Source organism: Dama dama, chromosome 5 (genome assembly GCF_033118175.1).
Source record: "Dama dama isolate Ldn47 chromosome 5, ASM3311817v1, whole genome shotgun sequence".
Lineage (NCBI taxonomy): Eukaryota > Metazoa > Chordata > Mammalia > Artiodactyla > Cervidae > Dama > Dama dama.
In genome coordinates, this window is record NC_083685.1 from 35,178,879 (window position 1) to 35,204,204 (window position 25,326).

Consider the following 25,326-nt stretch of genomic DNA (forward strand, 5'->3'; position numbering starts at 1 on the left):
ATGCATTACAGAATTCAATATCTTCCAAAAAATAGCCTGAATACTGGGGACTTCACATTCAATGAAAGTCGTTGTTGGCTTATATTTTCAAAACTAACTACAATTACTCTATCTTGAACTTCCGAGGTGATATTAGTGGTAAAGAACCTGCCTACCAATGCTGGAGACATAAGAGACACAGGTTTGATCCCTTAGTCGGGAAGATCCCATGGTCGGAAGAGCCTGGCAGGCCATGGTCCATAGGGTCACAAAGAGTTGAACACAATGGAAATGACAGCACTCATGCACACACTCTACTCTCTTGATCTAATTATTTCACAAGAATTTTTCTTACAGAAATATGCATGCTGATGTCTTCATAAATAACACATTGAAATGAATGTATGTTGATAATAAATGTGATATAAAATATAGACAGAAAATGCTGTATATAATGTAATTTATAAATGAAAAAGCAGGTATTATATTAGCTAAGAACTTTTACAATATATCTTTAAAGGAAAAAGCCTAACTTTATAATTGTGGTTCATTTTGACAATTAGGCTGTGGCAGAATCTACAATTTTAAAGATTTCTAAAGATTTAAAAATATATATCTGAGAAGCATAGGGTTAAAAAGCAATATTTGAATTCTCATTCTCTTCCCAAACAAGATGGAAAACAATCTTTCAGAGAGATGAGATCTTATTTTTCAAAGACATTGAAATGACTTCTGTTGTTCAGCAATTTTAGTGTTTAACAATCCTGTCAATAACTTATTTTCTATAGCAAGATGTAAACTTTGTGCCACAGATTAAGTCAATTTTGCATCATTCTAGTCTCAGTAAAGAATAATAATTAGAATAGTTTTCATAAAAGCACAGAAATCTCTGACAAAAGAGAAAAGTAATCAAGTACAGAGGGACAGGTAGCAATTTTGGTGTCTGTGAAAGCTGCCTAAGAGAAGCCTTCAAATATACGTGCCCGTGTGTGTCAGGAAGAGGGAGAAACTGATCAAAGAAGGGAAAAGGAGAATAAACCATTCCAAAGCCCTCCCTGGATTTCTGTATTTGACCGTGGACCTTCCTATCATTTCATTTAACTGATGGGAAGAAGGATGGAGTTTGGGGGAGCTCCCCTGGGTCCATTGTTATAAACAGATGAGAACATGGGAAATAGAATTTCAATGCTGAACACGTTTTAGTTAATATTTGAAATTTGGGGTTTTGTTGTTGTTGTTTAGTTGCTATTGAGATGCAATTTGGGGTTGTTACACTCTAATTTTGACCAAATCAAGGAATACAATCATCATGTTCTTCATGAATGCTTTCATTTCCCAAATTGTAAATTCCCCAGTAAGCCCAGGGTTTAAGTTGTTTGCTGACAACCCAAAGCTAACAAAAATAAAAGCATTACAATTAAGGCATTCATATTCCACTGAAATGTACAATGGAAAATGAAAGTGTTAGTTGCTTAGTCATATCTGACTTGTTGTGACCCCACGGACTGTAGCCCACTGGGCTCCTCTGTCCATGAGATTCTCCAGGCAAAAATACTGGAGTGGGTTGCCATTCTCTTCTGAGAGGATCTTCCTGAACCGGGGGTCAAACCCACGTCTTCTGCATATACAATAAACAACCATAAAATTATGGAAAATTTTGTAGAATTTAGATATTTTAAGTAACCTCTGTCACAGGTCTTTGTTAGTAATAGAAACATCTATTATGAATAATAAATTACATGTAATGCAGACTTTCTATGTGCCGGGAACTTTATATATATATAATTATTTAACTCATAACAATTCAACATGAAGGACCTTATAATTACCATGATTTTACAGATAAAGAAGAATTCAAAGCACAGAGAGATTAAGTAACTTGTTCAAAGTTACAAAGCTAGAGAGGAGCTCAATGACTTTTACACCCAAGCAATATCTAATATCTTTTCTAGCCTCTATTCTCTACTTTTTTCATCTTCAGAACTGAGTTTTAAAATGAACTTATACATGGTTTCAGCAAAATTGTCAAAGGATTATTTGAAAACTGAAAGGCAAATATAACAATAAACTTCAGGCAAAATTACTGCTTAAATTACAGGTAGAGAAAAAAAGAACTTCCAAAGGAAGAGAGAGAGAGAAAAAAAAGAAAAAAGGAGTACCTGAGAAATAGCAGGAAAACTATAAGAAAGTACTGAAGAAGAGGAAAAAGGGAAAAGGGCTTTTCAAGAAAGGATGTGATGAAATGCTAAACATTTCAGTTTAAAAAACAAAGGGAATAAAACATGCCCATTAGATTACTTAACTTGGAGATAGCTTGTAACTTTAAAGGAACATTTTAATGAATAAGTGAAAAATTTCTATTATAATAGGCTAAAAGGAGTAAAAGCAAAACAATGATTTGAAAATATCAAATGTTTGTTTTCAATTACCCAGTCGTGTCCAACTCTTTACGACCCCATGGACTGCAGCAAGCCAGACCTCCCTGTCCCTCACCATCTGCCAAAGTTTGCCAAGTTCATGTCCATGCATCAGCAATGCTATCCAGCCATGTCATCCTCTAACACCCTCTTCTCCTTCTGCCCTGAATCTTTCCCAGCATCAGGGACTTTTGGTATTAAATCTTTACCACTTTTTTAATGAGTATCAATGTGAAAAAAAAGAAGTAGCATTATTAATAAAACACAAGTTATTTAGAGACAAACATCAATGTATATTAATATATCATGACCTCATTCAAGAATAACTTCAGGAAGGAAGCCAGCTCATTGATTTCTTTGTTTTGGTAAGAGTCATTTCTCAATACTTAATCAACCAGTGGGGTTAGGTTGGTATAGTGAAAGAAAAGAAATGCTCTTCTGGAGTTACTTTCTGCTCCCAGAGACCAGTAAGAGATCTCCTCTGCTGTCCCTGTTCTAGACACTGAGGACAGATGAATGAGGTCCCCAACTGGTGGTGCCTATCCACCATCTTCCTTCCTGTGAACGCAGTGATGCCAGGGCTGTGCTGACTCTGGACTGAGTCATTCTAGGGCACTTAAAATCCATCTGGCCTTGTGGGGCATAGAAGGAGGTGGAATCTCTGACTTTTTCTCCCCCTCTTTTCTTATTTAAACAATAGATTCATAATTTTACTCCAACTAAATTATTTTGTGAACAAAAGCATGATTAATAATACCACCTGCCCCAAAAATACATATCAATCCTATATTATCATTATGTGCACAAGTTCTCACATGCTTTGATTTTTTGTAAGTTAATTATTGGAGTGTAATTGATTTACAATGTTGTATTATTAATAGCATCTGCTGTAAAGCGAAGCGAATCCATTTTTTTGTATACATAATCCACTCTTTTCTTAGATTATTTTCCCATGTAAGCCATTACTGAGTATTGAGTAGAGTTTCCTATGCTACACAATAGGTCCTAATTGGTTATCTATTATATAAATAGTGTGTATACATCAATCCCAATCTCACAATTTACCCTTACCCCACTTCCCCCTTGGTAGCAATAAGTTGTTGTTTTTTTTCTATATCTGTGACTCCATGCTTTATAAATAGGTTCCTTTATACCACTTATTTTAGATTCCACATATAAGCTATATTACATGATATTTGTCTTTCTCTCTCTGACTCTCTCACTTTCAAATGGGCTCACCTGGGTATTGGCAGTGCTTCTTCATGACCTATGGAACCAAGGATAGTTATATTTTATATATCTGATAGTACAGTCATCAGTTTTGAGTACATGATAAGTGCTCAAAATTACAGGTTCTACCAATTATGCTTAATGCTAGTTTTTCAAAAGTTATAATTTGTTCTTAACTCTTTGAAGTTACCCTTTTATCCTTCCTCCCCATCCATCAGTAAAACATACTAATTACTTTCTACATAAAAATATTGAAATCTAAGTATATAATATTGTTTGCCTCTTTTTAGCATTTCTAGTTTGAAATTGATTAATTCTAATTAAAGTTGAAATCTTAGAAATTAAAGAAGAAGATATTAAATATTCTATTATAGTATCAATTCTACTCATGTATTAGTTTGCATAATGGAAATGTAGTTTCCTCAATCTATTAAATAATCACTAATAGAAACTTTTAAAGCTTTTTAATATGTAAACATATTTAAATTTATATAAAATATTTCTCAGAAAAATGCTTTGCATTTATGACATAAGGAAGGTACCAAAACTTTAGCATGGTGATTTAATATGCAGCTGTGAATCAAATTTAACATGGAAAACTATTATACTTGAATGAATTGTAAATTCTTAAACTGTGTTTGATGGAATTAAAATTATCTTGGTTAAAAGTAGTCTGAACAAAATAAAAAAAATAAAAATAATAAAAAAAAAACAACCTTTAACCTAAATGGAGCTTCTACTAAAATGTGGAAAAATAAGGGTGTAAATTGTTTTGTATCACATACACTTTAGTGAAATGTCTTTATCTAAAATGTTTACAGTTACACATAAGATTAATATAAAACTACTATGCTTCAAATGCTAATCTAATTCTGGAAATTTACTAATGCAAATACACATATATATACCACTTTACGACTTTGTACCTTTAAAGGGCCATGATTTTCTGATAGTTAGGGAATTTTTAAAAACAATCTATTTTCTTTTTCAGAGCAGTTTTATATTCAAGAAAAAATTGAGCAGAGAGTACAGATTTTTCCGTATACCCTCTGGTCCTCTACATGTGCAGACTCTGTCACTATTAACATTCCCATGGGCGGGGGGGAGAAATGATGACAATACAGTGATGTATCTTTAACCCAAAAAAGCCCATAGTTTATATTAGAGTTCATTAAGTACATAGGGTACTTGGTGTTATATATTCCATGGTTTTGACAAACGTGTAATGACATGTGTGCATACATATCACACAGAATAGTTTCCCTGCCTTAAAGAGCCTCTGTGCTCGGCCTGCTCATCTCTCCGTCCTCCTTAACCTCTGACAAACACTGACCTTATTAATTATTTCAAAAGTTCTACCTTTTTCAGACTGTCATATAGCTGGAATCATATATAACCCTAACTCTAGCCCAATTCAATATGTAGCCTTCTCAGACTGGCTTCGGAGAAGCAAATACATTTAAGGTTCCTCTGTCATGGTTAGCTCTCTCTCTCTCTCTCTCTCTCTCTCTCTCTCTTTTTTAATCACTAAATACACTGTCTGGATGTACCACAGTATATTTATTCATTTACTTACTGAAGGACGTCTTGTTACTTTCAAGTTTTGGTAATTTTGAATAAAACTGCTGTAAACATCTTTGTTTAAGTATCTGGGTAGAGTTAAGTTTTCAAATCCTTGATTTACATCCTAAGGAGCATGATTACTGAACTGTATGTAAGATTTTGATTAGTTTGTTTAAAAAAAAAGAAAGAAAGAAAATTGCCACAATTTTTTTTCCAAAGTAGCTTATACCATTTTGCATTCTCATCAGCAACGCATGAGAGCTCCTTTTGCTCCACACCTTCACCGACAGTAGGTGTTTTGGACTTCATCATTGTGATCGGAGTGTAGTGGCACCTCACTGTTTCACAGGGAATCTTAAGTGAATGACAGACTATATTTTACAAGAGACATTAGTCCCATTGCCTTTCCCCTGCTCTCTACACAGACACAATATGATTTGACTTAATTTATATCTCCTTAAATACCATTGATTTGTTAAATAGAAATGATTAGAAACATAATTAATTAATTGATACTTACTGATTAATTTTGGGAATTAATATTATTAGAAATAAAAGGAAAGTATGGTGAGTTAAATATTCATTCTCCAGTCACATTGTTCTTTATGATGTAACTTTTGTCAGTTATATGCCACGCTGTCATTGTCAACTGCCTACATCTAATACACTTCATGCAGCAGTTTTAAAATGGGGTTTGATTTTCCAGCTTGGCAAAAGTTAACATATATTAGAATTTCAGTAACGGTGCTCTAGTAACCAAGTCACTTTGCTCTCTTTACCCTGAAAGAACATTAATTAAAATGACTTTGAGGGATGAGATTAGGTATCCTAGACTCTGTTTTCAATTATATTCATTAAAGGTGACACACTTTGGAGCAAGTAGGCAATTTAGCTGTTACTATCCCCACTGACGCTGCGATTCATGGTGTTGCAAAGAGTTGGACGTGACTGAGCGACTGAACTGAACTGAACTGATCCCCACTTTCTCTCATCATCCTCACAAGCACAATCACACAAAGTAAAAATGCAGAGAATGCTGACAGAAAATACAACAAAATAATACAGAGTGTAACACAATGGTGATGATTATCTGGGATGTTTGGGAACTTTAGTGAAAAATGTAAATTTATCTTAGCTGAAGTAAATACAATTTACAATATTAATTATAATTGTTCAAATAATGATTTTAATGTTTAGTGAAAAGTCTTTTAAGCCATTAACTCTATAGTCAAAACCAACTTGCTTCATATGAAAAGGCATATTTCCTATAGAATGTATGATAGGTAATGCTGTTAAATAGTTTGTGAAATTATTTCCTAATTAAATATGTTTTATGGAAACCTCTGGGAAAATATTTTGTACACACTATGTAATAAGACCTTTCATTTTTTCTTACATTTTCCTAACTTCTGTTGAAACTGTAGTGTCAGTTCAGTTCAGTTCAGTCGCTCAGTCATGTCCGACTCTTCGCAACCCCATGAATTGCAGCACACCAGGCCTCCCTGTCCATCACCAACTGCCGGAGTTTACCCAAACCTATGTCCATTGAATTGGTGATGCCATCCAATCATCTCATCCCTTGTTGTCCTTTTCTCCTCCTGCCTTCAATCTTTCCCAGTGTCAGGGTCTTTTCAAATGAGTCAGCTCTTCTCATCAGGTGGCCAAAGTTTTGGACTTTCAACTTCTACATCAGTCCTTCCAATGAACCCCCAGGACTGATCTCCTTTAGGATGGACTGGTTGGATCTCCTTGCAGTCCAAGGGACTCTCAAGAGTCTTCTCCAACACCACAGTTCAAAAACATCAGTGTTTCGGCGCTCAGCTTTCTTCACAGTCCAACTCTCACATCCATACATGACCACTGGAAAAACCATAGCCTTGACCAGACAGACCTTTGTTGGCAAAGTAATGTGTCTGCTTTTTAATATGCTATCTAGGTTGGTCATACTTTTCTTCCAAGGAGTCAGCGTCTTTTAATTTCATGACTGCAGTCACCATCTGCAGTGAATTTGGAGCCAAAAAAAATAAAGTCTGACACTGTTTCCAATGTCTCGCCATCTATGTCCCATGAGGTGATGGGACCAGATGCCATGATCTTAGTTTTCTGAATGCTAAGCTTTAAGCCAACTTTTTCACTCTCCTCTTTCACTTTCATCAAGAGGCTTTTTAGTTCCTCTTCACTTTCTGCCATAAGGGTGGTGTCATCTGCATATCTGAGGTTATTGATATTTCTCCCAGCAATCTTGATTCCAGCTTGTGCTTCTTCCAGCCCAGCATTTCTTATGATGTACTCTGCATATAAGTTAAATAAGCAGGGTGACAATATACAGCCTTGACATACTCCTTTTCCTATTTGGAACCAAATTGTAGTGTATATTGCCTTGAATATTACCCCACATTGTTCCAACAGTTCTTGTTGTATGCTGTATTTTCTAGAGGTTTTTATTTTGATTTATATTACACAGATTTATACTACTTCTAGGAGTAAATATATATAAAATATATCTTTTAACTTTTAAAGAATTTGATAAAAATTATTTAAAAATTTAACCATTACAAAATAGTAAATCTATCACTGGGTCAGAGTCAAAACTAAGACTCATATAACGCCACTAAGAGTAGGACTGCCAGTACTCTGAACACTTAATAATCATAGCACTCAAATACTTGGTTTTCAATGAAAATTTTATTGCTCGTATTGATCTTACAGAAGATAAACCAATCATATCTGTGAAGCCACAAGGATATAATGATTTTAATCCAATATTTACACAGGAATTATCATGTGCTGGCACTGTATAAGTACTTTACAGATAACTCATTTAATGTTTAAAATGATCATGTGAAGTAAGTACAAAGACTATACCATCTCCTTGAAACATATTAATAATAAGCCAAATGACAGGCTTGACATTTGACTTTACATGAAAGATGTAGAAACTTCTGACCCTAGAATTGTAAGCCCATCATTCAGAAATTAACTCAGACATACCTAATGAGGTACAGAGGATGCACAAGACACATCTATTTGTGTCTTGAGAAGATAGTGATTTTAATTATTATTATGTTTATGTTATTCTACAAATTCATGTGAAATTCTGTCAAGAATTTACAATCTTCTGATGACTGCCTATATACATATATTCTGATATGCATCTCAGTAATAAATCATGTGTTTTCTCTCTTCTATATTGAGACAGAGAGGTATTGGTTGGTAAGATTTTTAATTTCCCCAAAAATCTTTAGGGATGTTACATAACAATGACAGAAATGACTCCCCAAGCCTGTCTAAACATTATGATTCTTATAAGCACCTAATAAAATAACTTCAAAAATGTAAATCAATTGGTGATATAATTACCAGGCAATCACAATGATAGAGAAACACTGTAATATTTCTAGATAGAAAATGCAGATTAAGAAGTCATTAAGCATAGTACCTTCATCTGGAGCAAATCCAGAAATGTACTCTTATAGGAAAATAATATTCTTCTTAAAGAATCAAGTTTAATGCTAAATTTATATACATTAAAGTTTGAAGTTGAGTTCATTTCATGAAGTTCATAGTTTGGTGTTAAATGTTCCAAGTTACTAGCATAGTCACATGTCTTTTTGTGGTCACTGAATATCTTATCTAGTCAAGAGTTCATATGTCTTGTCTCCTAAAATATGTTACTCTTTGTCTCATTTATCACAGAAAAATTCAAAAGCGATATTAAAAATAGAATTTCTTCTGTGGTTTCTAGTTTATGTATTTTCTATGTAGCCTATTCTTTTTTTCTCCGTCAAGGAAAGAAAAGATAATAGTCATGACTTGACATCAACCCCTGGCTGTCTTTATCTTATTAAATTTAGCATCAAGAAATAATATTTCCAAAATGCATCTAATTCTAATGAATGGTAAATATTCAAATGACACTATATACACTAAACATTACAACCATAACATTTATAGTATTGATGTTGCTATTTGTTGTTATGATAGATATTTTCATGCAGGCTTAATATTGAAGAGAGTTACTGTATGTAACACTTTATGCCCAAGGTTAGCTCAAGATGACAGAGTAGAAAGACGTGTGCTTATCCCTTCTTGCGAGAGCACAAGAATTAAAACTAACTGTTGAACAACCATTGATGGATAAATGTTATAACCTACCAAAAAGGATACCCTACACTCCACAGGAAGGAGAAGCCATAAGATAGTAGAAAGCCCGCAAAGATGATAGAGTCAAATTCCACACCTGCTGGATGGGTAACCCACAACCTGGAAAGCAATTATACCACAGAAGTTGTCCCACTGCAGTGAAGGTTCTGAGTCCCAAGTCTTGTGTACACCAAGACCCAGGGGAAAAGAGCAGTGACCCCAAAAGTAAGTGGGTCAGCCCTACCTGCAGGTGTACGAGGGTATCCTGCAGAGGAGAGGGTATGCCTGGGGCTCAATGTGGGGCAAAGACTCTGGCAGCAGCAGTTCTGGGAAGTGCTCATTGGTGTGAGCCCTTCCGAAGGCTACCATTAGCTGCATCATACAACCTATACCCTCCCATACTGGGTTGCCTGAGTCCAAAAAACCAACGGGGAGGGAACACAGTTCTAATCATCAGCAGGCAAGTGGATTAAAGTTTTTCTGAGTATGGCCATTCCTAACAGGGAGATAAGATCCAAATCTACCCCCCCTCCCATCAATTGCTTCTATCAGGAATCTTGCCCAAGTCACTTAGATAACCTCACTAACCAGAGGACAGATAGCAGACGCAAGAAAAGCTACAATCCTGTAGCTTATGGAAAGAAAACCACAGTCACAGAAAGTTAGACAAAATTAAATGGCAGAGGATTATGTCCTAGATGAGGGACAAGAAAATAGCTAAGGGAGGTAGATATAGGCAACCTTCTAGAAAAAGAAAACAGAATAATGACAATGAAGATGATCCAGGATTTCAGAAAAAGAATGGAGGCAAGTATCAGGAAGATGCAAGAAATGTTCAACAAAGACCTAGAAGAACTAAAGAACAAGCAAACAGAGATGAGCAATACAATAATTGAAATGAAAAAATACATTAGAAGTAATCAATAATGGAATAACTGAGGTAGAATGGATAAGTGACCTGGTAGACGAATGGTGGAAATCACTGTCTTAGAACCAAATAAAGGGGTGAGGGGGAAGGAATAAAAATGAATGAAAACAACCTTAGAGACTTCTAAGAAAATATTAATTGTACCAGCTTTCACATCCATGGACTGAGGAGCCTGGTGGGCTACAGTCCATGGGGTCTCAAAGAGTCAGACATGACTGAGCAACTTCACTTTCACTTTCACATTATAGGAGTACCAAAAGAATAAAAGAGAGAAAAAGAACCTGAGAAAATATTTGAATACATAATAGCTAAAAACTACCCTAATTTGGGAAAGGAAAAAAGTCAACCAAGTTCAGGAAGTCGCAGAGAGCTCCAGGCAGAATAAACCCAAGGAGGGACACATCACAACTCAGAGTAATCAAAGTGATAAAAATTACAGAGAAAGAACAAATGTTAAAAGTAACAGGGCAAAAATAACAAATAGCATACAAGGGAACCCTTATAAGGTTATCAGCTGATTACTTAGCAGAAATTCTGCAGGCCAGAAGGCAGTGTCACTATATATTTAAACTGATGAAAGGAAGAACCTATGGCCACAAGTATACTATCCAGCAAGCCTCCCATTCAGATTTGATGGAGAAATCAAAAGCTTTACAGATGAGCAAAAGCTAAGAGAATTCAATACCACCAGAGAAAACTGTACACATATAGATTGATATATCAAAACCTTATAGGAACAGCAAACCCCAAAGCTACAATAGATACACACACACCACACTACACACAAAGCAACCCAAACACAACACTGTAGATGGTTACCAGGCCATAAGAGAAGAGAACAAAAAAGGATGAGAAGAAAAATACCTACAAAAATAAACCCAAAACAATTAAGAAAGTATCAATAGAAACATATATATCAATAGTCACCTTGCTGCTGCTGCTGCTGCTGCTGCTGCTAAGTCACTTCAGTCGTGTCCGACTCTGTGTGATCCCATAGACGGCAGCCTACTGGGCTCCCCCGACCCTGGGATTCTCCAGGCAAGAACACTGGAGTGGGTTGCCATTTCCTTCTCCAAAGCATGAAAGTGAAAAGTGAAAGTGAAGTCACTCAGTTGTGTCTGACTCTTAGCAACCCCATGGACTGCAGCCTACCAGGCTCCTCCGTCCATGGGATTTTCAAGGCAAGAGGACTGGAGTGGGGTGCCATTGCCTTCTCTGAATAGTCACCTTAAATGTAAATGAATTAAACCCTTCAATCAAGACATAAACTGTCTGAATGGATATAAAAATAAGACCCAAATATATGCTATCTACAAGAGACTTCAGACCTAGGAACACATAGAGACTGAAAGTGAGGAGATGGAAATTAGAAGACAGATGGAGTAACAATACTAACATCAGGCAAAATAGACTTTAGCATAAAGACTGCCATAAGAGACAAAGAAGGACATTCACAAAGTGAGCCATAGTAAATTTATGAAAATCAAAATTATAGCACAAGATCAACCTGAGAGAAAGATATAACAGTTGTAAATATATATATGCATCTGACATCGAAGGACCTCAGTATATAAGGCAAATACTAATAGCCATAATGGGAGAAATTGACAGTAACATAATATTAGTGGGAGACTTTAACATTCCACTGGCATCAATAGACAGATCATCCAGACAGAAAATCAATAAGGAAACACAGGTCTTAAATGATACATCAAAGGAGATGGACTTAATTGATATTTAAAGAGCAATGAATCCAAAATCATCAGAATACACAGTCATCTCAAGTACATATGGTACATTAAGATTCTCTAGGACTGACTACATGCTGGGCCACAAAGTGCGCCTTGGTAAATTTAAGGGAATCAACATCATGTAAGGCATCTTTTTCTGACCACAACACTATGAGATTAGAAATCAACTATGAGAAAAAAATAACTGGAAAAAACACATGAAGGCTAAACGATATTCTACTAATCAACCAACAGATCACTGAAGAAATCAAGAGGAAATGAAAAAATGCCTAGAGACAAAGTGAAAATGAAAGCACAGTGATCAAAAAGCTATCGGGTGCAGCAAAAGCAGTTCTAAGAGTGAAGTTTATAGTGATACAATCTTACTTCAGGAAACCAGAAGAAATCTCAAATAAACAACCCAACTTTACAACTTAAGAAACTAGAGAAAGAGGAAGAAACAAAAGCTAAAGTTAGTAGAAGGATATAAATCAAAAGATCAGCACAGAAATAAATGCAATAGAGACAAAGAAAATAATAATGATTAATAATTATTAATAGTAAATGATTAATGAAACCAAAAACTGTTTCTTTGAAAAGATGAACAAAATTGATAAATCTTTAGCCAGACTCATTAAGAAAATAAAGGAGATGACTCAAATCAATAAAATTAGAAATGAAAAATAAGTTAAAAAAAAAAAAAGTTACAACTGACACTACAGAAATACAAAGAATCATAAGGGACTAGTACCAGGAACTGTATGCTAATAAAATGGACAACCTGGAAGAAATAAAAAATATGAACAGACTAATCACAAGCTCTGAAATTGAAACTGTGATTAAAAAAATCTCAACAAACAAAAGTCCAGGAACTGATGGCTTCACAGGCAAATTCTATTATATATTTAGGGAAGAGCTAACATCTCTCTTTCTGAAACAAGTTCATTGTTTGAGATCACCATCACCCTGATACCAAAACTCAACAAAGATATCACCAGAAAGAAAACTACAGACCAATATCACTGATGAACATAGCCATAAAAATCGTGGTCCAAAAGGACATATGCACGCCGATGTTCACTGAAGCACTGTTTACAACAGCCTAGACATGGAAAGTACTTGTGTCCACTGACAGAGGAATGGATAAAAAAAATGTAGTGCATGTATACAATGGAATATTACTTAGTCATTGAAAAGAAAGAAATAGTGCCATTTGTAGCAGCATGGACAGTTTAGAGTTCATCATACCTGGGTGATGTAACTCAGACAGAGAAAAACAAATATTGTATGATATTGCTTACAAGCAGAATCTAAACAGAAATGATACAAATGAACTTATGAAACAGAAAGAGATCCACAGACTTAGAGTGGACTTACAGTTACCAGTGGGGAAGGGATAGTTAGGGGGTTTGGGATGGACATGTACACACTACTGTATTTAAAATGGATAACCAACAAAGACCTACTATATATCACAGGGAACTCTACTCAATATTTTGTGACAACATGAGTGGGAAAATAATTTGACAAATAGATAGATGTATAAATGAATCACTTTGCTGAACACCTGAAAATATTATAACACTGTTAATCAACCAACTATCCACTGATATAAAATTAAAAAGTATATATATATATATATAGCTTGGATTTGGGAGGAGATCTCTTGTCTATACTTTATGTAGGTAAGGCAACATCACTTCACTGGATTTTTCTATCTCAGTACAATAATTTATTTGACTAAATGTAACATATAAAAACAGAGAAGGCAATGGCAACCCACTCCAGTACTCTTGCCTGGAAAATTGCATGGATGGAGGAGCCTGGTAGGCTGCAGTCCATGGGGTGGCAGAGAGTCGGACACGATTGAGTGTCTTCACTTTCACTCTTCACTTTCATGCATTGGAGAAGGAAATGGCAACCCACTCCAGTGTTCTTGCCTGGAGAATCCCAGGGAAGGGGGAGCCTCGTAGGCTGCCGTCTATGGGGTCGCACAGAGTCGGACACAACTGAAGCAACTTAGCAGCAGCAGCAACATAACAAAAAACCATGTCGCTGGGGTAGTCACTATGTGTTGTAATTACTTTTTCTAAGCACTGGTGAGCTTCAGGAGACATTGTACAATGAGAATCCTTTGCTGTTACATATTTTGATTGTTCATGTCATGGATGCCAGCATTAATTGCCTTCTCACTCACTGATCCCCAAGCCATCACATAAACACAAATGATTCTACCAATTTGTGTCTCTCTAGAAAAGGATAGCTCAGTGCTTAAATAGCTCAATCATAAACATAAGACTTCTTTAACTAGATATGTATCTGCCATTTTCCATTATGTAAGTATTCTTCAGAATATTTCCAAAGTGGACTCCTATTTTTGCCTGTAATTTCATCAACTTAAAATTACTGTGTGTTGAGAACATTTGGTCATATACTGCCTACATGCAATGCTCATTGTTTTGTTCTCTGGAAGATTATAAATGTTAACTGTTCAATTCCTTAATATTATATGTATCATAAAAATATGATGTGATTTGACATTTTATTTTCATTTACACATATTAGACACACAAAATAAGTAAGCCATTCCCTTTCTTGTGGGTTCATCATGCTTTAGTGATAGCTCATCAATATCTTGACCAAAGATTTATAAGAAATATAAAAGACAGAGGACAAATGATATAAAGGATGTGAATAGGAGGACATGTAATAATTAATATTGGAAAATTCCTACTTGAAGTATAGACTGTATGTGTCATCAGTAGAAATTGGGCTTATGAAATCATGGGCAAATAAATTAGAGGAAATAATAAATTAATCACTTTAAAAATAGAAAAAAATTGTTTCTTCATTATAGTTCCTTGGAGATATTTAATATTAGAAAATGTTAGAAAATTATAAATATTGGGAAAAAACAAGAATTTCCTGAGATTCCAGTCAAAAAATAAAATCAAACTAGATATTTGAAACAGAATATTTAATATAGGCAGTTAGTTTCACTGTTGTTAAAACTGGTAAGGTGAAAGAAAAGAACTTATAACTCAGAAGAACTGGAGGAAGCAGCTATGACTTCAAAGGTTGGGGGAATTAACTTTTTTTTTTTTGATAGCATTTTATTATTATTATTTTTTTTTCAGTGGGTTTTGTCATACATTGATATGAATCAGCCATGGAATACGTGTAAATACGTGGAATTAACTTTTAAATGAGATGAGTTTGAGAAAACTGTGGCATATCCTGGTAGAAGCTGCAAGGAGAGTAAAGGAAACATAGTTATAGTTCAAAAGCTCATAGTTCATAAGAAAGGAACAATTTGATGAATTGGATTTGTGTCATTGGCAAATGCATGGAAGCTAAAGTCTGAATGATAAAGGAGAGCATTTGTAAAGGGTAAAGTAAAGATGATTGTGGTCAAAACATGACTGTGGGCACTTTTTTAGGAATAGTAAGACACAGACAAGTTAAAAAGAGACTGAAAGCATTGACTAGTTTGGTGGAAGAAGAGAAGATGATATTTTTATCACACATCTTTATGTGCTAAATCAATTTCTTACAAAGGGAAAAATATTGACTAACTGTAGGTGGGGGTCCAGCTGCTTACTGATCAAAAGCAATAAAGAGGCAAAGTTGGTGGAAAGGAAAATTTGTTTTGAGGCCATCAACTGGGGCAGGGTGGGGTGTTGCTGGACTCTTGTCCAAAGGCTGACTCTCCAAACACTGGCAATCAGTAGGCAAGTGCTTTTGTAGATGGAGAGAGAGAGCTACATGCAGAAATAGTAATCAGTTCTGATAGTCATCTTGAAATTGGTCATGTGGTGATCTGACCAGCATCATATTGTTATCTTGATTGTTTTAAGTACAGTTAATCTTTAGTCCTAGGGTTGGTTTGTTTCCATTTCTTCAAGTCCCATTCTCAGAATTGTGGCTTATGTGATGGCTGTAGTCTCATAAGCATATATTTAAATTCTTCCATCTGATAGGAGTTTTGGTATCTACAAAACATCTCAAAAGCTATGGCTCAGAATATTATCTATAGCCCCCAAAGGAGAACTAAAGGTTTTTGACTTAATTTAATGGCTCAGCTATTATTATTTCTCCTGTTTGCCTGTTTTTCTTTCCTTCTATATTTTCTCACTTCTTTGATTAAACTTATTCTTTGTCTAAAGTTTTACTACAGGCAAAAGGCAGGCTGAAGACAGGAGAGGCAAAGACCATATGGTCCTGCTATATTTCATAACTGCTGCAAATTAATTGGAAGAATACGGATATTGCCTTTCTCTGAAATGCAAAATTTTCTATGAAATCCAGCTGACATCTTGATTTTCCCCATGTGCATGAAGTAAAGTGCTAATCTCACAGTAGTATCTGACTCTTTGCAACCTCATGGACTGTAGCATGCCACACTCCTCTGTCCATGGAATTTCCCAGGCAAGAATACTAGAGCGGGTAGCCATTCCCTTCTCCAGGGGATCTGCCCAACCCAGGGATCGAACCCGGCACTATGCATGGATGTGTGTGTAAATGTGTGTAAGTAAAGCAAAGTCTGTGATTATATTAATACGAATAAGAACAGTGTGTGTAGAGATATATTTCTTTGATTTGGCTTTAGCTCAGCTGATAAAGAATCTGCCTGCAATTCAGGAGACCCCAGTTTGACTCCTGAGTTGCGAGGATCCCCTGGAGGAGGGATAGGCTACCCACTCCAGTGTTTCTGGGCTTTCCGGTTGACTCAGATGGTAAAGAATATCCAGTATTCTTGTCTGAAGAATCCCAGGTGCAGAAGGCTACAGTCCATGGGGTTTCAAAGAGTCGGACACAATTGAGCAGCGCAGCACAGCACATGATAAGTTCAAGAATATGTTACAGAAGGAAAAGTTCTTCATCAAACTGACTTTTATTAAGCTAATTTTGCTACAATCCAAAAGCATGAACCTTTAATATGTTTCCCTAAAAATCATTAATTGAAATGTATGAGATTTTAAAAATCAATACAACGATATAAAATTCCTAATTTTCACCTTATGAATAAATAGCAGAAGAGAACGACTTAAGTGTTTCTCCTTTCCATGCATTCTTTCAGTTGAAAACGAATTGCAATTCCTCTCATTTTAAAGTCTTTCATTTTTATCAGTGAGTTGTTAAATTACTTAATAAACATTTTAAGATAATGTCCAATGTTCTAGTTTCTAGAGAAAGAAAAAAAGTCAAGATATTGCCTTTCTATACACTCTAAAATTCATGCTAATTTAATTTCTTGGTTAAACTACTTGATATGAGCAGTGGACATAAAAACATCCTCTCTTTGAAGATAACACATTAATGTTCATATACTTATATTTATATATGTTCCTGTGTATACTAATTCAAAATATAAAATGGTTTTAATAAGATAGTATTTTCTTCAATTAAATTTATTTCTTCTTGGCTCTATAATTAAAAAATTAGAGTAGTTTATATAATTTTTTTAAAGATGAATATTTATTCAAGCTTATATAATTTGTGTCTAAAGGTTTTCACTTTCTGCGATTTGAATGTCATTTAGACCACATACTGAATTCTACTATAGTTTGGTAAATAAGTTTGGAATAAACAAAGGCATTATTAAGTGTTTCCAAAGGAAACATACTCATAATTTATAAATGACTTTCTGGATTATTTTACTTTAGCCTTTCATTGCCTATGAAGTATTTTAGTACTTTATAAATTGCAGACAACTGATACCAATGGAAAATAATTCTTCTCTATGAACTTGCAAATGAATTCTGACTGGAAGAGATTTAGTTGATTTCTATCCCCCCTAAAAGGGACTTTCCTGGTGGCTCAGATGGTAAAGAATCTGCCTGCAATGCAAGAGACTCAAGTTCAGTCCCTGGGGCTGGAAGATCCCCTGAAGAAGGGAATGGCTACCCACTCCAGTATTCTTACCGGGAGAACTCCATGGACAGAGGAGCCTTGCAGACAGGAGCCTGGCATGGGCTCACAGAGTCAGACACGACTTAGTGATTAACTTTACGTGGAAAAGGCCAGGTTAATGTCTATTGTAAGTTCATTTACACAGTTGTTTAGCCCATATAAATATATGGCTCTTTAACTTTGAGCTGATTATAAATCTGCCTAGTTCCCTTGTAAACAATGAACTAATTAGATATTTAACACCTGTTAAATTTATATTTGCAAGAAAATCATCATTTGCTTTGAAAAATTATCCTTGGGGCTTCTCTGGTGGTCTAGTGACTATGACTCCACATTTCCAATGCAGAGGGCCCAATTTTGATCCCTTGTCAGGGAACTAGATCCCACATGTTGCAACAAAAAGATTTTAATGTCAAAGTGGAGATCAAAGATCCCGCATGCCACAACTAAAATCCAGTAAAGTCAAATAATAAATATAAATAAATGATTTAACAAGAAAAAACATCCTTTAACAGTCTAAATAGCCAATTCTTTTTTCTTAGAAGACAAGATGGCCTAATACAAACTCAAAGTTCTTTTGATTGTTTCAGATATAAGTGATGAATGAGTACATAGAAGCAGATTTAAACATACTTGCTGCATTTTAAACAAAGAGTATAACAAGAAAGTATTATAAATAAAAAACTTACAGAACACAGTTTTAATTTTTCCATTCTGTTACTACACAAAATAAGCTTTAAAAAAATAGAACTCATTAACCGAATTAACTCTTGACCTTTCTAAAGCAAATCTCCTATATTTCCTATACCAGTTTACTTTAAAAAGATAGCACTTTTATTATTTTTATTCATTGCAACATCCTTTCAAGGAGAAAATTGTTTTAGTCACTAAGTCATGTCTGATTCTATTGTGACTTGATGGACTGTAGCCATTTGTCCATGGGATTTCCCAGGCAATAATATTGGAGTGGGTTGTCATTTTCTTCTCCAGGGGATTTTCATAAGCCAGGGATGGAACCTGTTTCTCTTGCTTTGGCAGACAGATTCTTTACCACTGGGCCATCGGGGAAGCCCAAGGAGAAAAATAACACTTTTTTATTGTGGTATAATGAAATAATACCAAAAGAAAAGAGAAGATCTATTATTTTCTGAAGACACACAACTTAGATTTCTTGTATTCAAAAGAATTTTCAAATTGTTGTGCATTTCTAACAGGGTCCTTTAGATTTTACTTCTCCTTCTAGTGAATTAAGAAGATACTCACATAAGTGGACATGACTCTGGATACAAAACTTAGCAAGCAACTATTGCCCTTGTGGAAAGGGGAGAACACTGGTGAGTACAACCTATCGGTGGAAAGAAGAAAGCTCTTACTGGTGAAGATACCCCACCTGGGGTGTCTGGCTTAAGAAGTGAGGTGGAACCTTGATTCAGCCCCACTCACTGACTTGATCCAGTGATTTTGTGCCATGAACAGCTGTTGTATCCTTTTAGGCTGGGCATCATTTTGTATTTTACTTTGAATAAGCTAACCATTCCATTATAAATTTTAAAAAGGACCTTTTACATGAAAAAAAAAAATCTCTATTTTTACACCATTAGTTGTGTCAATTTATCATAGTGTTTCATATCTTATGTAAAGATGTCAGCCAATAATATTTAAAATAATGATAAAAGTACTATGAAAATATTACCATTAATAGCTATCTGACTGTAGGAAAATAAAAAATATAGTTCAAAGAAAATGGTATCACTATTTAGTCAATAGGAGCTCTGTTAAAGAATGGATGCTTTTCATATTTTGCATTTTCCTCCTTCATAGCATACACTTCACACCAACTTTCTGGAGTCACTGCTCTCATGCCACTGTCTGATGCCTACTCTTTTTTTTTTTTTTCTTTTGAGTGCCCACTCTTATCTAACCTTGGCACCCTAAGTAACAGACAGGACTTGGGCTAGTACCCAATACTTGAGTCAGGACCAAGTCTATAATACAGTTTCATCTTTTTGGAATTCTGCCAGGTTGAGAAACTAAATAGAAAGTTATGTGAGGCGTGATCTGATTTTCTATTGTATGCTAATTTTCCTTTAAATCATCCTTAAATGATCTTTCCCAGACTTGGTCTTAGGAAAGCAAAGAAAAATTGGACAGTTAACTGTGGAAAGATGACAATCAATTTAAAAGTTCCATGAAGTATGGCTTTTTAGCTAGACCAAGGAAGACTGGAAAACATAGAAGATAAACAACATATAAACAGAAAATATGTGAGAAGGGAAAAGAGAGAGATTATATCACACTGAGGAATGGATTTACTTCATAAATAATTTCCTCTTCCTCTGTTTATCGCAAGGAATTGTCAAAGATCAATTGGAGAGAATTAGTAATCACACGTTCTTTTAATAACAGAGTATTAAAAGCCAATCTTTAGTGGTTTGGACAAACTTTTTCTGTAAATGGCCACAGAGTAATTATGTTACTCTTTCTGGCTATCCCATCTCTGTTACCATGTTATACAGCAACTAGTATCCCAAAAGCAGACACAAGCACTCGTGAATGAACAGCTGTGGTTTTGTTCCAATAAAAATTTATTCATAAAAGTAGTCTGCAAGCCATATTTTGTGGGCCACTGACCTATACAATAATGGTATAGTATAGACAGATATGGGCTTCCCTGGTCGCTCAGACGGTAAAGCATCTGCCTGGAGTGTGGGAGACCCGGGTTCGATCCCTGGGTTGGGAAGATCCCCTGGAGAAGGAAATGGCAACCCACTCCAGTACTCTTGCCTGGAAACTTCCATGGACTGAGGAGCCTGGTAGGCTACAGCCCATGGGGTCACAAAGTGTCGGACACGACTGAGTGACGTCACAGATAGACAGATACCAATATAAAACTCATTAACATCATTCCTGTGTTTTCTTTTAAGGATTTTGTGATTTAAATATATGTATATCACTTGGGCTTCCCTGGTGGCTCAGACAGTAAAGCGTCTGTCTCCAATTCTGGAGACCCGGGTTTGATCCTGGGTTAGGAAGATCCCCTGGAGATGGAAATGGCAACCCACTCCAGTACTCTTGCCTGGAAAATTCCATGGACAGAGGAACTTGACAGGCTACAGTCCATGGGGTCGCAAAGAGTCGGACACGACTGAGCGACCGTACTTACTTATGATATCACTTATATGTAGAATCTAAAATTATGACACAAGCGAAATTATTTACAAAACAGAAGTAGACAAACATACATAGAGAAGAAATTTTTGGTTACCAATGGGGAAATTGGATTGGGAACAGATAAATTAGGATTTGGGGATTGGCAGATATGAACTAATACGCATAAAATAAATAAGCAACCAGGTCCTACTATACTGTACAGGGAGTTATATTCAATATCTTGTAACAAACACATACTGGGAAATAACATAAAAATTATATATATATATGTATATATATAATAAATATATAAAAATGAATATATTATATGTGTGTGTGTGTGTGTGTGTATGTAGGCTTCCCAGGTAGCACCAGTGGTAAAGAACCCACCTGCCAATGCAGGAGACATAAGAGATGAGAGTTTGATCCCTGGATTGGGAACATCGCCTGGAGGAGGGCATGGTAACCTGCTCCAATTTCTTGCCTGGAGAACGCCATGGACAGAAGAACTTATAGGGCTATAGTCCATAGGGTCGCACAGAGTCAAACACAACTGAAGCAAATTAGCACACATGGGCTTCCCTTGTGACTCATTTGATAAAGAATTTGCCTCCAATGAGAGAGACCTGGGTTCGATCCCTGGGTTGGGAAGATCCCCTGGAGAAAGGAAAGGCTACCCACTCCAGTATTCTGGCCTAGAGAATTCCATGGACTGCATATTCCATGGGGTCGCAAACAGTCAGACATGACTGAGCAACTTTTACTGTCACTACCATATATATATATATATATATGCATCACTTTTCCATTCATCAGAAATTATCACAAGATTGTAAGTCAATTACAGTTTAATTTTTAAAAAAAAGAGAAAAATTTAAGTATAGAGCTTTTGTAATCAGAGTAAAAACTGTGGATATAGCTATATTCATTGATATATTTAAAAGTAGCAATTTTTGTTGTGTGAATTTTAGACATCTTCTAACATTTCAAATAAGATGTGATAAATTAACATTTTATGTGAATTTAAGGGATAGTGTCAGAAGGCAGGAAGACTTCTCTATCATACACATCATAGGAAGGTCACAGATTTTTCTCTTTTGCCATAAAAGAGTGGACTAGACCTTGTACTTCTATTGAAATAATCTCTTAGTTGTTTCAGGTGAAGTCATTTTGATAAATACAATCAAGGTGAATTTAGTCATGTATTGAATGGTGAACATAAGATAGAGCTATGATTTATCTAGCAGGGATGGTCAGGAAAGCTAGACACACAGGCAATTAGACCCCAAAGGGTATTGTTGGCACAGCTTAAATTTGCTTTTCAGTTATTTTGAATGAGGAAATATGATCTCAGAAGCAGTAGTTGTTCACCTTTTTTTCACATTACAGTAATCAGGAGTATTAAAACAAGTGCTTTCTGAACCTCATTTACAGAGGTTCTGATTTAATTCTTTAGTCATGGGACCTGAGCGTCAGTGTTTTTTAAAATATATCAGGTAATCCATGTGTGCAACCAAGGTGGTGAGAGTTTAAATAAAATAATTAAAATTACGTCCCTACACGGGGAAAAACTGAACTTTGATGTTGGTTCAGGGGCTCAATCTAGATCATAATCTCTCAGGTGCTTCAGAATGCACAGGGGCCTACTAGATTATGCAGCAGAAAAATTCCTTGAGCATTTAGGGCTCAGTGTGATTTGTGTGTATTGCAATACTTGTAAATCTAAGTTAAATTAGTGGAGCTGAAGAAAAATACACTTATCGATAAATTGAGTTCCAGGTCTCATTCATTTCTAATGCTCAATTTAGGGGCAAACTAGCCAGCCTTCTCAATTTTTTCAAGCTCAAAATTATAGAAGCCTTAGCTGGGGCCTATTTTTGTTTCTCCCTTTAAACTTTTATAGTGTTTTATCTGAATCACATTTGTTTTCTCTCTCTTTCTCTCATTTTGCCTTTTATTCTTTAAACATGTCTCTTCCCCGCCCCCGCCCCCGCCCCCCCCCCCCAACTTTTGGAATATGATGTGCTAATGGTAAGGATCACTTATGATTCATTTCTCTATCATCTATGGGTTATTAAACTGAGCTTTTTTTTTTTAATTTTATTTATTTTTTTGGGGCTGTACTGGGTCTTCATTGCTGTATGAGCTTTTCTCTGTGCTGTGCTGTGCTTAGTCATTCAGTCCTTTCCAACCCTTTTGGCCCCGCGGACTTGCAGCATGCCAGGCTCCTCTGTCCATGGAATTCTCCAGGCAAGAATACTGGAGTGGGTTGCCATGCCCTTCTCCAGGTGATCTTCCCAACCCAGGGATCGAACCCAGGTCTCCTGCATTGCAGGCGGATTCTTTACCATCTGGGCCACCAGAGAAGCCTGAACTTTTCTCTAGCTGTAGCTAGCAGGAGGTGCTACGCCGGCTGTGGCCTCAGGCTTCTTATTTTGGTGGCTTCTCTTGCTGGGCACAGGCCCCAGGGTGCATAAGCTTCAACAGCTGTGGTACAAGAGCTCGGTAGTTGCAGTTTCTGAGCTCTAGAGCACAGGCTCAATAGTTGCAGTTCATGGGCTTAGTTGCACCATGGTATGTGGGATCTTCCCACATCAGGGATCAAACCTGTGTCTCCTGCATTGGTGGGTGGACTCTTTACCACCGAGCTACCAGGGAAGACCTGAACTGACTTTTACACATAGTAAAATTTCAATAAGTTGTCATAAAGTAAATCAAATGTCAGTATAAAAATGTTGTAGCTTTCCCTATTTTCCCACTATGTATATATATCATTTATAAGATGTAACTGTGTATAGTTTGGGGGATGTGGTGTGTGGGTAAAAAAACTTGATAAAGGTATTGCTATCATGTAAATAGTTCTCTTAATCTTATATAAATGGATGTAAAAAATCTGATCTTCACTTTAACTGGCTGGATTAATCCATTTATATTCTCAGTTGCTATGATCTGAATGTGACACTTCAAAATTCATGTTGAAATTCTAATACCCAGTTTAACTGTATTAGGAGGTGGAGCCTTTTGGAGGTAATTAGGTCATGAGAGTGCAACCCACATAAATGATATTAGTTCTCTTATAAAAGAGAACCTACAGAGATCTCTAACCTTTTCTACCATGTGAGGACTTAGTGAGAAGAAAGCCGTTTATGACCAGGAAGCCTTCACCAAAATGTGAATTTGCTGATGCCATGATATTGAACATCCTAGCTTCTAAAACTATATGAAATAAAGGATTGTTGTTTATTAGTCACTCAGTCTGTGATATTTTATTAGAGCCTGAATGGACTAAGACAATTAGCATGATTTATATATTTGGGCGTGCTTCTATAACTTTTCCTTGTGCTCACCATTGTCTTTGTATGTTTTCTTTTTGGTCACATTGCATTTGTTTTGGTTTCATTTCATCCTTTTCCTATTACAGACTAAGAACTTGCCTGCTTTTCCTCCTTTATTTCAGCACTTGCTTTGGGTATTTTATCACGAATCTTTAAAACTGTAGGAATACTTTTTATCCTTTTGTGTGTCTTTGAGAAATTTATTTAAAGTTATTTTCATTAATTGCCCAACTCTTTTATGACATTATTATTTTACTTCCACTCTGTTGAAGTCTTTAAAAAGTAATGAGATAAATGCTTAATCTCAGCTGGCTTTCATCCATCCTGACTTAATGTCTGTTGTATTTCTCTAACCCTAGTATAGTAGGTAAATTAACTCAGGGCTCCTTTATCATTCATCTAATTCTTGCATAATTTCCCAACTCTGCTTAACTTTTCATTCTCTTTGCATTCAACCCTGCCAACTTCAATCTAATTACTTTAAAATAATCTGTAAATTAATATTTTCAGATGTCTTTCTGCTTTAAAGCATTAAATGACTCACCATTTCTCTCTATATGAAGTCCAAACAGAGATATGTGGTACACTTCCTGCAGTGAAGCCACCAACTCTTCATATCTAGTGTAGTTAACTTTGGAAACTTTGAAATTTCTGAGAGCTGAATGATCATTGGCTGCTATCTTTGTTTTAGTATTCCATACTGTCTATTCAGCAGGGTCATGGTAAAAAAGCATATTGAAGATGTGCAGTAAGCATTATGCTTCCCTCAAATTGTTTAAATGTCCATACACATATTAAATTACTACAAACTGAACACTATAACATTCTGGGAACTGCTTAATGATATTCAGTATAGCACTGAATTTTCCTAGAACAGTTTGCTTATATTAATTTTGTTTTAATCAAGTAAAATTCTACTTTTTATCACTGGCACTATT

General features: G+C 35.7%; 1 protein-coding gene across 1 annotated transcript in view; it reads right to left on the minus strand.

Annotated features, from left to right (window-relative positions):
• Nucleotides 1-25,326, minus strand: part of FSTL5 (follistatin like 5) — an 864,841-nt gene that overhangs the window by 435,193 nt on the left and 404,322 nt on the right. The gene's annotated exons all lie outside the window — the stretch shown is intronic.